At 42.3% G+C, this 15215-nt stretch overlaps 1 protein-coding gene across 1 annotated transcript in view; it reads left to right on the forward strand.

Annotated features, from left to right (window-relative positions):
• Positions 1-6877: 6877 nt before the first annotated feature.
• The window catches only part of RNF182 (ring finger protein 182), a 31015-nt gene continuing 22677 nt past the window's right edge, over positions 6878-15215 (forward strand). The window contains exon 1 of the mRNA XM_030042054.1: positions 6878-7009. The gene's annotated coding sequence lies outside the window, so the exon portion shown is untranslated. The remainder of the gene's footprint in view (positions 7010-15215) is intronic.

Genomic DNA, 15215 nt, shown 5'->3' on the forward strand with positions numbered 1-15215 from the left:
ACACAGAATATATATTTCCTCTGGGAACTAGTATACCTCAAAAAAATGAAGACTTTAGCGCATAAAGTGAATTCTACCAGTTTCATGCCACTGATAGACACACAATCTCATCCCAGGGAAAATTGAGCTCCCATTAGATTGGTATTTTCTTCCTTACTGTTGTTTGGGGCAGGGGTGGGAGGTGTAATGGTTCATGAACTTTTTTTATGGAAATTCATCCTGGCTTAAAAAAAAACCAAAACAGAAAACAGAACAAAACATTATATAGATAGCGTTGATGGCAAATGACTACTGCAATGCAATTGTTACTTTTCTGCAGCTGCTTTAGCTGTGCCATCATGTTTTGTGATGTGGATGGGAAATGCGAACGGAAATGGCTGTTGCTGGAACCGAATTGCTGCACAGAACCCCGCTGTGAGCCAGTAATTGGTTTTTTTTATGTGAGGCAAGACAAGATGGACATATTTTGAATCTGTTAAAGTGTAGTACAGGTTGGTCAATCTACTTGAAAAATCTCAGGCTGGTGTAATGCACAAATAGCATGGAAAACCTGGGACTCCTGTGTACTGAACAGATTGCTTCAGCCTGAGGACTTGTTCGGATGATGTAGCTTATAAGAGAGTAAGAAGGTAATAGATGTGTAGTAGTGCTCTGCAGTTCTGACATCGTAATTCATCAAATTTAAGCATGATTCAAGTTTATATATAAGTAATGGCTGTGTGAGGTATAAGTAGTTTTCAGTTGGCTGAACATCTTGGGATATGTGTGGTCTTGTCACATTATTATCTTTTCCAAGACATATGAAGTTCCTACTTTTTTTGCCAGGCACATTTAGTATGTTGTTGTACTGAACTCCCACTATATGAAAAATGTATATCTAAAATGGGTGGATCTAACTGAAGGGGGGGGGGGGGGGGGGGGGGGGGGCGGGAAATATCTAGTGTCTCCAGCATGATTTTGGAGTTTTGTACGACTACTGACTGCAAGGCTTGAGATGAAAATTTCAAAAGTGACTCATTGACTGGGGATTGTAAAAAAATAATGGAAATATTCTGTCTCCAAATTACCTAGCTTCTGTTGGTTTTCACCTAGTAAGTTTGCATCCATTTGAAGAAACACTAATGGTCACATATTCAGTATCCCCCTGAGCTGGGTTGAGTATGAACCATAAGAGGGTTACTGGCTCCAGTAGTAGAGAGGTTTTCAGACTGGAATCAGATGGTGCTTGGCAGGACTACTTAGAGCATGGCCTGTACAAACACAGGACTACGCCTGTCACATGGATGTGTCTTTAGATACCCGAGTCCCTACAGGCTAGTTTGCAAATGAGTTTAAAAAGAAGGGTTTGCAGTATCCCAGCAATATAGTCCTTGGTGATCTGTGCAAACAGAAGCACCCTGTGCTGTGCAATTGGAGAGGATGTTCGCTCAGGTGCAAGTGTCTAACTGTGGTGGGGGGCCATTAGTCCCTCCTGGACGAGAAAGTGAATCTGCATATCGTTTGAGAACCAGTATCATCTGTTGTCATATCTTCTCCCCTTAATCACCAACAGTAGACACTTTAGAAGAAGTTTCAGGAAATTCAATAATTTGCCCAAAGAGGAGTTTCTGTTAGTGCCCCTTTGCCTGTCCCTTTGGCTTAATGACAGGCTTATGCATTGAAATATGAAGGTTTCTATCCCTTTACATGTGTTTTACACAATCTAATCCTTTCTTTAAATTTTATCTCATGTAACAGTGAATGCTTTCACTTTAATAGCTAATATTTCCTTTCATCACTTTCAAATTTGAATCTTTTTAATTCCACTGGATGAAATCCTGTTCTTAAATTATGAAAAAAAGGTGACTAGAAATGCAGGATTTATCTTCTTTGTGCCATTCATTATTTTTTATAAAGCTCTACCATGTCCTTTCTTCATGCCATACCTAAACAGGTCTAATCTTTTCAATTTCTCTAGATAGATACAAAATTTTCTCTCAGCCTCTAATCATTTGCATTGCCTATCTCCAGATGCTGTCTGTGTCTGCTGTATCTATTTTGCAGTCGAATTCCCAGAAATGAACAAAGGTGTAGCAAATAACCAATCTGTGGGAATTACAGTATTTCCAGTCTGATTTTTTTCTTTCCCACTAGCATTTTGTTCAACACTGCTGTCCACTGAGCTTTCCACAGTAATGCCAGGATCTTTTTGTCTGAGCAGTTGCACTCAATTAAGATCCCAGAAGGTTGTGTGAATAACAGAAAATACGCCTTCCAGAGTTATGCTTTCCTAGCATTAATCCCTTTGGCCACTGTGGTGTTTATTCAGCTACTTAGGTTAGGCTTCTCTTCGTTATCTCTGAGGCTCTTCTACAGTAAGCAAAACTAAATAATGGTATGCGTTCTGTATGTTGCCACATCATTTTACTCCTTTCCAGATCAATAATCTTTTTAACATGCTCTTTTAACATGTGTGTTTCCTTGAGATGCCATGGTGTCACAGGAGGCCTGTAAGTATATATGCTTGGGTTATATCTATGCCGCCCCACCCAATGAGTGCAAACACAGTCAAGCGTGTCTATAATGGTATAGCACCGCATTTCAACTCATATATTGCCCACTTCTCAGCAGGGTACTTCACTGCCTTGTTTTGATTAGCTGTGGTATCTCAGCATGGCACTACATGGTGACGGGCAGGCATGAGCCTGGTCATGTTGAAAGTCAACTGGATAGTAGTAATATTTGATTTCTGACAGTTTTGAATGCTCAACAGTACCTTCTCTCCCACTGCAAGTTTGGATAGGAGCCTTTATAAACCTCTGATAATTATTTTGTTAAATGATCAGCTGCAAGTCTTAATATATTTATATGCACTTGATTTTCCTTATGCCAGTATCTCCCCAATGCAGTAAAAAAAAAAGGGTATAGAAATAGGAAGGCTGGGAATCCAAGCGTGTACCCCAGGCAGAGGCTCTGGCAGAGCTCGGGAGGGCCTGGGTCCATTTGGCACTCCGATCCCTTTTGTGCTGCTGTAGCTTTGCCTCTGCAGGACATCCAGAAATCTCAAGCAAAGGTTTAAAATACAGATTTCTGCCCAAGGGAAAAAAGAAAAAAAAAAAAAAAAAGAGGATATGTCTGAAGAAACACAGTTGAAAGATAGCCCTGGGGAAAGCATGTTTTCCTTTTGCAAAGCCAAAACCTAGGAGTTCATCCCCTATTTTAACATATTCATGATTTATTGCTTCCTTCAATTACCATTTCAACTCATTTTCCAGTCTCTAATTTCCAAAAGGACTGCTAGCCTATAGATGCAGAAAAATAGTTTTGCACTGTCTCCTGACAGAATTATTATTATAATTATTACATTACTTAAAATTTTTATTTCACATATCTGAAAGGCTGCAATTAAATTAGGCCCCACTGCGCTCACCACTACCGAAATGTATAACTAATGGCATTCCAGGCCCTCAGGAAAAACATTTAATTCTAAGGTAAACTCCTCGGGGCAGAAATTACCTACATTTTTGTTCTGTGGGAAAACAGTGCCTGGCACTCGTGCAGCCTAGAGGCTGCACCACAATCCTAATAATAATAATAGTAGTAATGATAATTAATATTAGTATTGAATATTATTACTTCAATTTTACCACAGCTTACCCCACTCTTGTTTTAATATGATGTGCTAAGAATGCGTTTCATTCCTTCAGTTGAAGCATTCTTTACTTAATGTTTCAGTGCTGTGCTAAGGACACTTTGCTTGCAGGGAACAAATAGTCCAATCGAACAAGTGTTTGGTGGGATGAATGGTGTTTAGAGTGAGGACAAATGGCAAAAGAGAGGGGACACCATCAAGAGCTTTCTCCCGCTCCATGTGAATGTTAACACTTGTTCAATGTTCCACGATGAACAACTTCAGTACATCAAGTTACTGGAAAAAATCCTCCATGCTAAGACGCACGCACATGTCACTGCTGAGTCAGAAGCTAGCAATGGTCATATCAGCACCTGTTTTTTAAAATGTTGGTTTGGTTTTTTTTTTTGTAACCCTCCCCCAAGGAAGTATATGTTCCCTAAAAAATGTTGCCAGAAGGCATTCCAGTTGTAGATTTTAAAACTATTGTCCTTAATGCAAACTGGGAGAAATAGGGACAAAATATCAAAACACAAAGGCAGGATAGCTTAGTGTTAAAATGTTACAAAATGTGATACTGATTCCTGCAGTACATTCTTACTGCAATGCAAGAATTTACTGTCTTTTATGTTTCATTCCCCTCACCATAACTATAGAAATACCGTGACTGCAAACAGCCCAAGCATCAACTTGGCATGTTTGCAGTTAGTGCCCTACTTTATTACAAAAGTTAGGATCCAAGTGATATTAAGATAGTTAAAATTAAATATATTTCAAGCATTTCCAGCAGATTTAAAAAAAAAAACAAAAAACCAACCAACAACCCACAGTAAAACACAAGCACTAGAATGGTGAACTGGCTAAGGCTCTGTCCTAAAGATACAGGTGATACCCATCTACAAAAATGGCTCATCTCTGTCAGTAAAGTATCATTGTAACCTTGATAGGAAAAGTTATCTAGAAGGCACAGACATCTGCACAATACTAAGACACATCCGATTGTGCCTGCCTGCAACTCTTTTAAGCTATTGCCTAATTGTCTCAGCTGCACCTTCTGGAAATGGTACTCTTTACCTTCAGCCTAGAGAGGGAAACATGCTTAGAAGTCTGTGTGTAAAACTGCATTGAAGATTAAAAGCCCCAGGAACACAGGGAATAATATCAGTACTCAGGTGCTTTGTATCCGTGAAGACCAGATAGTAAGTCAGTCTTTCCTATCATTTTTCTAGCCCTTCATGCACTCCCAGCTGGGAGAAAGTACTATGAAATTCTTTTGTAAGAAAAATGAATAGGCATCATAGCAACAGCAGTGTGTTTCTTGCTGTCAAAACAATGACCGGTTCTTTTAGCAACGCTTGTGTTGCTAAACTCTCCCTTTTCTAAATACATCTTAAGTTAAAAAGCATCCTTATTCTTCAAAAATGTTTTAGAATATGAATTGCTTTCCAGCTTTCAGGTTTTTTAAAGAGCTATATTTATTATGAATATTGTTACTCCATCTGATTAAAAGGATGAAAGCAGTCTTTTATATACAGGAGAAATGCTGTAAGACCTAGCATGTGGCAGATCTTTCACTTCTCTATGTTACTCTTTCCACCTCAGAGCAAGTGACTGCTGTAAGGTAAAACAAAAAAAATTAATTCAGCTCTGCTATGCTCTGACCGGATTTATCTTTTTTTTAACTCTAGAATTAGTATTTAGCATGCAAATTAGATGGATAAATACATGGTGACGCCCTGTCTTTCATACCCAACCTTCTGTCTCCCTCATTTGTGCCGTCATTGTCATTTGGCTGTGTTATGGCCTGCCAGCAGTTCTGCTGTAAGCCGCGTTGTTTTGTGAAGAGCTCCTGTGGGGGGTCTTTCTTGTCTTTGGCAAACTCTTCCTAAAGAGTATTTTCTGCAGTGTGCCAGCAGCTCTTGGCACAGATTCGTCAGCTCACAGTGACTTGCAGTGCTGATACTTAATAGTCATCCCCTGTAGCTTATCAGTGGCAGTAGCTGAGATGGATAATGCAGCCTCTGAGTTGTGCCTTGCATGGTGGGTTTCTTCTGTTTGGCAAACTTGGAAGTCCAATTTAATCAATGTAAACCTGGGAAAGAGAAAAGGAGAGATCCATCTTGCACTTTGAAGGATGTTTTATCAACTTTACTACTATTGAGAAGAGAATGTTTCAGGGAGATAAATTAGTAGAGGAGAGAGTCAACAAACCAATACCACTGAGCCTTCGGTGGAGGAGGAGGAAAGGAAGAAGAAAGGAGGGACTGCCTCAGCTTTTGTCAGCCGTGCCGAGCAGGGAGAAGGACGTGAACATAGGCGTCCATGACACACCATAGGCTGTTGCTGTAGGAAAACACACCATCCCCCAGACTCAGTATAATGCAAGGGATACCCTGAATTTCATAAGCATCAGGATGCAATGGTATCTCCCACCCACCTGGCCACTTTAATCCATTTTTGGCGGTTCCCTCCTCTGCCTTCCCACCACCTGCATTTCCCTTCCCGTATGCTGCCTGCACGGCACCCAGGACAACGGGCCCTACTCCTCCTCATCCCTTAGGGCTTGCTGCATCAAACGAAATGCAGCGCAGCAGACAAAAACCCCACTGTGCCCTTGGATCTCGCTTCAGTGACCACGAGCTGCTGTCCAGGGAGGTCCCAGCAGCAAGTTCCCACACGAAAGCAGCTCTTCACCAGAGGACGTAGAGATGATAAATCGCTTTTACAAAATGAAACGCTGTGGCTAAAAAAAGTTTGGTCCCGGGTTTGCGGGGTTTTTGTGGCGATGCTTCGGCACCAAACGGGCTGCAAAGGCAGGGGGCAGGAGCGGGAGCCCAGGTCAACCCCCGCCGTGCCGTTTCGTGGTGCGGGCTCTCCCCGCGTCCCCGCCGCCCTGGGGTCCGCTCTGGGAGCGGGCGAGCCAGGGAGCGAGCGTGAGCGTATCCCTGTGCGTGTTTTGGGGGGGAAGTCTCCCTGAGGAGGAGATGGCGATGGGGCAGGGGGGGATGCTCTGACTCTGAGCGGAGCGGCCCCATCCTGGCCCGGGGAAGCAGGTCGAGGTGAGGGCGGCGAGTCGCCTTCCCACCCCCCGGGGCCGGGCTGGGCGGTGCCGGGGGCTGGCTGCAGGCGGAGAAGGAGGAGGAGGAAGAGGCCAGGATATTCCTGAATGAACGGCTCCCTCCTCGCCCCACAACTCCTCCCGGCTCCCGCCTCCCGCCCGCCACTCGCCGGTGTCGCTTCGAGGCGCAGCCAGTTTCTATAGCGACGGCGCTGATCCGCGGCTCTTCCGAGTAGTAACAAAGCCGGCTGCCCGCTGCCGCGCCGGGGCTGTGGCGGGGGGGGGGGACGACGAGGCTCCCTCTCCCGAAGACACCCGCCCGCCTGCGGCGCCTCAGACAGGTACGGAGCGGGGAGGGGGGGGGGGGGGGGCTCGCCGGCGGCCGCCGCCCGCCCCCGCCGCGGCTGGGCGATCGCCATGCGGCCGCGGCGCCCCCAGCCAGGCGGCCGGGGCTCGGGGACCTGCCGCCGGGTGAAGGCGGCGGGAGAGGCTCCCAGGCGGCGGCGGCGGCGGGCGTCGCCTGAGGCGCGGCCCGGGGCGGCTGAGGGGGACGGGGGTAGGCGTCCGTCCCTCCGTCCGCGTCTGTGGCAACGGGCAGGGCTGCCGGCGGTGCGCCCCGGGCGGCCCCTTTCCGACTTCGCCTCGGCGGGGCCGGGGGGCACGACGGGGCGGTTCGGCTGCCGGGTAGGCGCCGCTGGCCGGGGAGGGCCCGGCGGGTCGGGTCGGCTCACCTCACCTCACCTCACCTCACCCTCCTGGCGGCGGCGGTAGGGGCGGGCGGCGGGGGAGCGGTACCGGCGGGCTCCGCACCGGGGCTGCAACCGGTGGGCTTGGCTTTCCCTCTCCGCCGGGGCCGGCGCTTCCCCTCCTCAGTTCAGATCGCCCTCGGTAATAATAATTTTATTGTTATTATTGCTGCTGCTGTTGTAAAAATATGCTTTGCCCCCCCCCCCCGGGAAATTTTTGGGGTTACAAAGTTTAATTCGTTCAGCTTTAGCAAGTAATGTCGAATAGGGCGATAGCTTTAAGATGTGCTACTTCTTTAAAAAAAGCCAAATCTCAATTGGTATGGAAGAGTATTCTCAATTGGCATTGAAGAGTAATCAAGAAATTACTGCTTGTTTTTAGGAGTAGTGTACCGAAAGGTTTTATGTGAAACGAGTCTGTAGCTTTCAGAGTCAGCCTAGCTCATTAGAAGACGGAGCTGAGGTAAGATGGTAGAGATGATAAAACATAACACGTTTGCTTATCTCGGGCAACCAAGGTTAGTCAAAAATTAGCCACCCTTAGCTCTTGAGATACTAATGTCAGAGGGTCGATGGGAAGGTCATTAGCAGGACAGTTGCCTGAGCGGTGTTCGTAGTGGCTGTATAAATAACATCTGAATTGCAGTGGCTGTACAAATAACCATGCGTTTCAGCAGAAGTTTAAAATTCAGAGCGACTTCCCAATGATAACAGAACGGCTGACCTTGCATGATGAGGTCCTAAGGAGCAGCCATGATGGCTCGTTGCTGAATGGTTTAGGAAATGAACTAGTTGATGGGCCAAGGCAAAATTGTACTGTGACATGTATGCAGCCAGCAGGGTGCTCCAGATGGGCATCTTCTTGGATGTGAACAAGAAAAAAAAAAGGAAAAGAGTATGTGAGATGAGAAGAGTGTGGCTATCATAGTTATTGAGTGGGTGGACAAGAATTGAAATTTTAAGTAATATGTAATCTAAATATCAGATTATTTGAATTTTAAAACACTATATGTAAGATAATATCGGTGTATCAGAACCCAAAGGCTAAGTGTTGACTGGAAGAAGTTTGAGAGGTATATAAAAATACATTAAAAAGTGGAACTACCAATACCATTTAAGTAAACAATGTGAAAATGTTTTATAGGTTGGAAAGAGAAGATGCAGCTCTCTTCAGCAATGATGAATACAAGTAGCATATAAAATGGAGACAGGCTTCTCTTGAAAGAGATGTGTAACTGAAATTAAGTTTTAAGTGAGGGTTAATCAAGGTTAAACATTTCTCAATATAAAATTTAAATGAGAAATATCATAGCAATAGATACAGTGGAATTCAGATCTAGTTTGTTGAAAACAAAACAACAAAAAAAGAGTGGAATTTCTTGCTTGCGTTGATTGCAGTGTTTTACCCGGTGTTTATAAATGTTTGTCCTTTACTTCTTTCAGAAGTGTCACAACAGTTGTTTTATTGAAAAAGTTATAACCTTCTGAATGACCTTTGTTTTTCATGCAACACTGAAAAGCAAATTCTTGAGTTTATTAAATGTGTGAAAATGGAGACCTCAGATTAGTTTAGCATGATGGAAAATAGCATTTCAAGACCATACTCTGGGCTATCTGAAATTGAATGCACCTAGCAGGAAATAAAAGGTCAGCTGTGTATAATAAAGAACTGGAGACTTCTATTCCCTTAACTGCATGGCAGAGAATGAGAAACATCAGAACTCAATACAATCTTGCCTTAAAAGCTAAAGGGATAGGCAAAATATTCATGGTTACACTGCCATGTGACATTTCAGTCTTGAAATCGTTCCACGTGGAACAATTGCAAACTTCACTTGATACAGTTTATCAGAGGAAAAAACAATGTAGTAGTTGACGCAGTACCAGGAAATAACACGATAGCTTACTGTAGATAATATGTCCCATAATATAACTTCTCATGTGTACGGGCTTCTAATGGTCTAAAGAGTTCTAGCGCTTAGATCACAGTCTCTCATACTTTTCATTTCACACCTTTCTGATGCTCCTCAGTCCAGACTAGGTTTACAGGAAGCCTGTTCTCAAATTGTCATGAAAGCATCTTCGAAAGCTGTGCACTCTGTACAGTGATATAAGGCCACTGCAGGAGTCTGCTCGCCAGTATTCCTCCTGCTTTAATCGGTCTGAGTTTAACATGTTTGTCTATATCCTAGGTTTGATGACTCTCTGTTAAACGTTTTTCTGGAGATGTATGTGTGCTTCCTGTAGCCAGCAGCTATTTCAAGTATACAGGGACACTTATCACCTGCTGTCTAGAGGTTGTGATTTCAGTTCTTCCAGCAAGGTTGCTAAGGAGTATTAGGGATCCTCAGAGAGCAAAGCTCAGGAAATTCTCCTGTGGCCTTTGCAAGCGTTGTGTGCTGAAACGCTTCCTATCCAATATAAACTACTCTTCTGACAGTAATATAATGTGGGCAGATGTGTACCTTAGAGTAGTGTAACATACAGTAATTATAACTTTCTAGTATAAAGAAAACGTTTGCAAGTGTGAGAGTGCTGTGGTAAGCTGCAAAGAGCTCAAGCCTCCTGAAAACATACCTTAGGTTTCAAATTCATTTGCAAAGACATATAAAGAAGTACAAGATGTGCAGCTTTTAACCTACTACAGCTCTACACTTTTTAAACCCAATCGTCTATGGTTTCATTCAGCTTGGTTTTTCTGTGGAGATGATGCAGCACAGCATTTTAGGCATAATAAAAGCTGTAATTAAGCATACCTTTCCTTTTCCCATTTTCTCTTTTTCACTATCAACAGAGGAATCCAATTTTTCAGATCTGATGGTGGCTTACAGCTATATTATTTTGAAATGAGGGGATGTTCATGTGAGGGCTTAACTTTGGTAAATTTCCAAATGGATGGAAGTCTCTATTAACTCTCCAGACAGAAGTCTTTATAACTCTCCAGACAAAATCTATGCAAATATTCAGTAAAAGTTTAAATTACACAGAAGCAATTTAAGTTTAGTCCAGGTAGTGTGAAAACCTGAGATGCTCCAGCATCTCGAGAGTATTGAACAAAGTCTTGAAATTGATTAAGGGTTTGCCTGATGTCTCTTGCCATTTCCAGGAAATTCAGCCAAAGTGTAACAAAGTTGTGATTCTCTGAAAGACTCAGGATCACAAGTGTTTTGCAGATACGTATTGCTTTTTGAAAGCAGCATCTATAAAGATTACTACTGTTGGTGCTGCAATGTTCAGAAATTGAGGGATGGATGGGGGTGGACTGTCTTATCTCTCAGCTTTCCTGCCTCAGTTAGGAATTGCCCAAGTTCTTAGGAGAAATGGCAGGCTGGTAGAAAGAAAGGGGTGTGACAATCTGGATTTGAGAATAGCTGTAGGGAAACGTGAAAAAACCTGAAGGTGTATGGGGCTGCAGTGAGGAAGAAGGTGGGGTTTGATGTGCAGCCCATGATGGAGATGTAGCCCTGGAGTCAAGGGGTATGGTGGGAGAGAGTTACCTGGGACTGGTATGAGGAGTCAGGTTGAGATGGGACGAACTGGGAATAGGACATGCTGGTGGGGACCCAGCCAGGAAAACCTGTAGATATTAGACTGTGTGTTCCAGTTCGTCCCATTGGATGGCCCAGATAGGGGCTGAAGGCGTCTTTTAGGCCCCTTTTTGTAAGCCTTCAAGGCTTCATCAGCAATATCTGTGGCAAAAGGTGTCGGTCAGAAAACGCAAACCTTTCCATAATAGTTTCAGGGCAGGTGGTGTTCCAGGCAGGGGAACTCATTTTGGCAGGCAGTTCATGGCAAGGAAAGAAAACTCCCTTTTCAGATGATAGATGGATAGCCAGTCTGTAAATCTCAGGCAGGAGATGTGCTCCTGTGAACGGAAAGGAAATATTCCCCCCTTGGTGACTCACAAGCAGCGACCTGATCAGAGTCTGCTTGAAGAAGCATCTGACCTTGAAGCTTCTACTGTGGAATAGCTTTATGTGAAAGTATGGCTTGACCCCTGAGGAGCTACCCTGCAGGTGTTTACCAAGAACCTGCAGAAGCCATTTGCCTCCTAATACATGATGGGGGATCTGGAGAATCTCCACGGTAGTAGTCTGTGCTGGAAACAAACCTACTCAAACCTCAAGCTGATAACTGGCCTTTCACTCCTTAAACAATTCCTGCAAGTAACTCTCAAAAAAGCTTGAAAAGGCTTACCAGTGCTTCTACCACTATTGAAAACATTTAGCTTATTTAACTAGAATTTTATAAACACCTTAAGCAGAAATTTTGGGTGGTGTTTGAATCGCCCTTTGTCCAGGTGGAGTGTTGTATAACATGTGTGTAATGAGGGCTTTTATCTTCCTGTATCTTTTTCAGTTCACTGCATTACACTCATACGCTGTTAAAGTGACAGCCAAATGAAAGTCAAAGAAAGAAACAGTGCTGTATTTGGTGCTAGGTTTAAATGGTAAAATGAGTGAGTTGTGGGGCCACAAATTAAACAATGAGAATAAAACAAAGCCATTCACTAAATAACCGCCGACTATCTGACACACTCAATGAAGCTTCCTGTGGAAGAAAATGATGTGTGATTGTATGACTAAAACTGTATTGTAATACATATATCCAATGGAAAGCTGATGTTCTGTAATCCTCTAGTACTTGGCTTTGCTTTCAGTATATTACAGACATTTTACTGTGTCCACTAAATAAAAGAGCGCTTTTGTACCTGATGCTTTATTCCTGTAATCAAGTTGCCTTTCATTCTCTGATAAGCTAAACAGATTGAGGTCTTTAAAGCCTTCCCTTGAAGTTTTATTCAGCTCCTGAACATTTTTTTGTGTGACTGATTTCACTGTTTCTGTGAGAAACTGTCCAATCATTCAGTATCCTTTATAGAATGTGAATGTCAGAACTGTGCAAAATAACTGTAGTTTGACTCTCACCAAAGCATAAATAGTAATGGTATCTAGAGGTAAAAACTGGCTGTGTTTACCTCCTCACCTATCCCATGTCGCTAAATCCATGTTGCTAAGATCTCGTACTCAGTGATTTGTCCTCTGTGGCTTCTGTATGTCCCTGCTCATTGCAAGGGGGTTGGACTAGATGACCTTTAAAGGTCCTTCCAACCCAAACTATTCTATTCTATAATTCTGTATGCTTTCAGATTATTTGTTTTCCATTAGATAGTTCCCCATTCTCAAGTAGTGGTTTGATAATTCCAGATTCTGTATCTGGTTGTATTCAGGTGCATTGTGTTTGAATGAGCCTGGTTTGCCAAATAATCCTGTCCTCTTAATTATTTACTTTTCTGCCAAATTTTTGTGCAATCCATACAATTTATCAGAAGTTATTTTATATTTCCTTCAAGTCCACTAGTGAAAACACTTATTAGCCTAGTCCTCAGTCCCCCCTTTAAAACATGCCTATTTGATGATCCCTTCTGGCAGGCACTAGTGGAGAAATGTCTGTGAATTTTTAATCTATGTGCTTCATTCACAGTGTGAGTTGTGACTATTCACATAAGCTGGGTACCCACCTTTCTCTATAGCAATCTGATACAATAACAATGCAACTAGAAAGTACTTTAATGTTAAAGAGAAATGCTATTTTCTTTTGTTAACTCCCCATTTTGTTTGTATCACTTGAGCGAAGTTGTTAGGTGGAAGCGCTCTCTGCATTTTTCAGTACTTTAATGTATTTCTCCTTTCTTCTCTGGCATCTCCATGGCAGACCTGAAGTTGTCTTATCCTCCCTATAGGTCTCTGAGATAAGTCCGTGATGTCTGTGCTATTAAGTTCAAGGTTGACACCTTGAATAACACTTGTTAAGTAAATGGAAATGAAATACAATCTTACTAGTCAGATCTATCTAAAAAGACCAAAAGGGAAGAGCACCTTCTGACTGTATAGCTTATGTTATTCTTCATTGGCTGTTAGGTGGTATTTTACACTTGAAGATAGGCATGGGTACCTGCTCATTTAAAGATCAGCTAACAATGAAAAATTTCATTTCTGGCCCTCTCTGTCTTTTAAAAATCAGTAATTTTAAATTTTTAATTTTAATAATTAAAAATTAGTATCTATTCAGTAAGATGAAAACTGCCCTCTTTATACTATAAGTTTATCTTAGCCTGAAATATTAACACCTTAATCATAAAATACCACATGTCCCACAGGACAAAGAGAGAACAGAGAACATACCAATGATGAAGCATCTGGTTTTGTTATCAGTCATTCAGACACTTTGGTGATGGATGGATGGATGAATAGATCAAGCCCAGAGTGGTTAGCCAGCTTGGCAGCTGCAGGTAGGTCCCTGGAAGCTCACCAAAATGCTTTCTCAAGCATCACATCTCTGTTTTACATGTTGTGTTTTGCCAAATCATATCCTAGAATATAAACTATCTTCTTAAGACAATAGGATCACACTTAAGCATACATCTATGTCCAGTGGAACTTAAGCATGTACATACTTGTACATGTGCTCAAGTAGGGATCTGAAGAAGGATGCTTTCTTGGATGAGAAAATAGAGAAGCAGCTTTTACAAGACTTAGAAAGAGCAAGGCAGAGTTGAAAATTAATCGTGTGCAGGTGATGTAAAAACAAAGTAACAATATTGCATATTGATGGATCCCACAAAAATCCCAAATGAACTAAGTTTCCAGTAAATCTTGTGTCATCTGTCTCTTAATAAATGAAACTCTCTTACATGACTGCTTTGCCCATCTATGCCATCTGACAGGCAAGTGAAAGCGTTTTATAAACCTGGAATGGAGAAACTTTGAGTGCAATGGTGTCTCCCTACCTTTCCCTGGTATATCTGCCAAGATAGCTTGTCCTACAGTAGTGTGCTGTGCTTTTGGACCTAGCAACATTTGCATTATGAAGCTTCTTTTTATGAACTTATTGTAACATGGCCAAAACATTTGCTTCATGCTGAAGTGTGGTTTTTAGGGACTGAGGATAATTTTGAGTGTGTTCATCAGTGTAAATGTAAGGCTTCAGTAACACGTGTTGACATAGTCTTATTAAAATAGGAGTTCTCATTGACTTTGGGACAGGCAGGAGCAAGGCATGTCACAATAACACATAGAAACTTTCTGGGTGGGATTCTTCTTTTTAATGCAGTTTTGTTATCCAGATACTGCTATGAATAAGTTGAACAGCCTTCTGGGCTTCATTCCCCGTTAATAATTAAGTCGTCTGCCTATTTTTCTGTTTCAGTGAAGTAAAATTATTCATAAAAAGAAATGTCAGTTGTGCCAGTTGTGTAATTTGTTTGCAGTTTTAATAACTTTAATATGATGCTTGACTCGCTGTCATGTATATAGATAGGTCATAGAGTGTGTGTGTGTGTGTGTGTGTATTTGACATTCCATAGGTCTCTTCAGAGGGTAACAACTTTTCTGTAGTTCTAGTCTACACACACATGTGCACACACACATTTATATATGCTACCCTCTCAAGAGAAATATAATATTTTAAATTATGCAAATATACCCACATGTATATTTATATTTGCCACATAGACCAAGGGTGTAATTTGACATCACAGATACATGTGTGGAAATTGCCTGTGTACAGTGCTGTAAATTATTGTAGAAACAAGTTCATCCCTGTCACCTTTTGTTTGCCTGTTGCTCAAGGAAGAGAAACGATTTCACACGCTATGATCAGTAAAGAGCAGCTGTGGACATAATTCTACGCAGTTGTCCAAAAAAGAAGTATCTATCCACTGACTGTAAAATAGTAACTTGTAACAAACAATCCTGCTGCATATTTGATGCCTCCTCTGTTTTACTGCTTCACTCTGCAC

The sequence above is a fragment of the Aquila chrysaetos genome, chromosome 18 (genome assembly GCF_900496995.4).
Source record: "Aquila chrysaetos chrysaetos chromosome 18, bAquChr1.4, whole genome shotgun sequence".
In the NCBI taxonomy this organism is placed as follows: Eukaryota; Metazoa; Chordata; class Aves; order Accipitriformes; family Accipitridae; genus Aquila; species Aquila chrysaetos.